Source organism: Monopterus albus, unplaced genomic scaffold, assembly GCF_001952655.1.
Source record: "Monopterus albus unplaced genomic scaffold, M_albus_1.0 scaffold222.1, whole genome shotgun sequence".
Lineage (NCBI taxonomy): Eukaryota > Metazoa > Chordata > Actinopteri > Synbranchiformes > Synbranchidae > Monopterus > Monopterus albus.
The window spans coordinates 153,471-155,616 of NW_018128102.1; the positions used below are offsets into that span (position 1 = coordinate 153,471).

The window sequence follows — 2,146 nt, forward strand, 5'->3', positions numbered from 1 at the left end:
CAGTTCTGCCCGACTGGCGTTGAGCCAGAGATACTTATCCCCATCGGTGATGTTTCAGTCCTTTGAAGGCCAACAATGTCCCCTAACGACTGACTCACCCAGTATCGGTGAGCGTCGTTACCCGTCTTTGAGCCCTCACCTGTGGACCGACACCTACTGTCCTGGTGGGCGTGTTTGGGCAGAAATCTCAAAACTGAGTTGTAGATGGATGACAAGTTGTGTCTTAGTCCACCACCCCTATTTAGTGAGGGGTGTTCTATTTTTACAAAAATAGCTTCCTTAACTCCTCTCTCAAACCTTCTTCAAAAAGCACTGTACACAAGTGCAGTTGAGGCATCTGTACTTCATTTTAGTTTCTGCTTCTTCACATCTTACCATAACTTTTTACTCCACTACATTTATTTGATAACTTGAGTTTATCAAACCCACAACACACTATTCGGGAGTGTGACAAGCATGACTAGAATGTTTCAAAAACTGTGCACATAACACATGCATGCACATCAGAAAATGAGTTCAGGTTAAAGATTTGTACCAGTTTGAATGTACAGTAAATAAGTCTTAAGCACAGCCTATCCAAGCCTCAGCAGTGAATGTGTTAGACTTCTGCTTAAAAACAACCCTCCCTAGAGATTTTAACATACATTAAAGAAGAAATCACCTTACCATAAGGGTTCCCCATGACAATGGTTCCAATGAGCTCCAGTTTGTTCCATGAGGTCGGCCAATGGAACCGCTGTGATTTCAATCAGGTCTTCATCATCAGGCCTGAGAACGAGGGCCGCCCCAACCTCGTAATCCACCGCGGAGAAGTGCCAGCAGTGCTGCTTGTTGTCCTTCTCCACAGGAACCCAGCCTGCACATTCACAAAGACCTAATTACTTCTCCTGCAGCCACACATCTTTTATATTTTAGAAACAAGTGAGAAAATGTTCATAAAATTGTACATCTGTCCTACACTCCCATACAAGGACAAAATGACAAATTGAATGCTCACACATTCCTATTCTTCCTAATTGTCTCATGAATTACATCTACAGTGCAGGCCTATGTTTTGTTCCCCAGGCTCTGTCCTTCAGCACGTTCCACTGGATAACAAAGTAGATAATACATTAACATGCTAAGTCTTGGCTTTAATTTGAGTAGGTTCAATCATTGTAGAAAGCGTGTGCGAGACGTACCGTAGCCCCTTTACCATACAGAACAGTGCAAAGACTTAGACTGGACTGTGTATTAGTTATAAAAACTACAGTATGTGTTATATCTGTGAGCTGTACTGTAAAATACAAGTCCTCTGGTTACTGGTGAAATGAATAATAAAAAAAAAAGTCAAAATGATTTAAAATATTAAAAGCCACAAAAACTCAACGTTTCATTTTTCAGTCGACTCCTGTGTTGTCTGTTCACATAATTAACTCAGGTTATTTATTAATCTTTTTAATGGTATACGTTTGGGTCCATAAGTATTTGGACGGTGACAGTTTGTGTAATCTTGCCTCTGTACTCCACCACAATGAATCTGAAATGAAGCAGTTTATTTATGGGGCCTGTGGTGGTGCGTGTGCAGCAACGCTTTGTTAAAATGCGCTACCTGCTGGCTACAGATGGAAAGGACTTGCCTGGAATGTGTCCGTGCTCTTCAGGCACCGGGTGGCCGTCATGATGTTGGACTCTGTGAGCTGGGATCCACGTCTCTGGCACCATCTTAAAGTCTTCCTCTACGTTCCATATGAAGCCTGAGAAGGAACAAAAACAAAAATATTCTAAACATCCCTGGAAACACAAAGCAGACCATGGCAAAATAAATCAGACACCAACTCTATTTACTTTAGAAAAAGCTAGAGGAATAATAAATAAGGTCCTTTACCATGTACCAAACAAGTCATTTGATAAATGACTAAAATTCCAAGATTTGGTGAAACACAGATTATTACATATCATATATAAAATAGTCAGTAAATTAATAAAAGGTAATATCCAAATGGTGTTCAAGATGAAAAAAATTTAGATGAGCGTCTATGTTTAAAAGTAGTACGAATATGTTAACAGATGTCTTTCAGTTACTCTGATGATTTGACAAGGTGTGACAGTAAATTTAATATATTGATAAAATAGTTTACTTAATGGATATATATTAAAAAAAAAA

The 2,146-nt window shown here is 39.4% G+C and overlaps 2 long non-coding RNA genes across 3 annotated transcripts in view; both read right to left on the minus strand.

Annotated features, from left to right (window-relative positions):
• The window catches only part of LOC109971369 (uncharacterized), a 3,654-nt gene extending 2,801 nt beyond the window's left edge, over positions 1-853 (minus strand). For both annotated transcript variants that reach the window (XR_002276540.1, XR_002276539.1), the window contains exon 1: positions 667-853. This is a non-coding gene — a long non-coding RNA (uncharacterized LOC109971369). The remainder of the gene's footprint in view (positions 1-666) is intronic.
• A 790-nt stretch (positions 854-1,643) lies between these two features.
• LOC109971368 (uncharacterized) overlaps positions 1,644-2,146 on the minus strand; it is a 1,037-nt gene continuing 534 nt past the window's right edge. The window contains exon 2 of the long non-coding RNA XR_002276538.1: positions 1,644-1,736. This is a non-coding gene — a long non-coding RNA (uncharacterized LOC109971368). The remainder of the gene's footprint in view (positions 1,737-2,146) is intronic.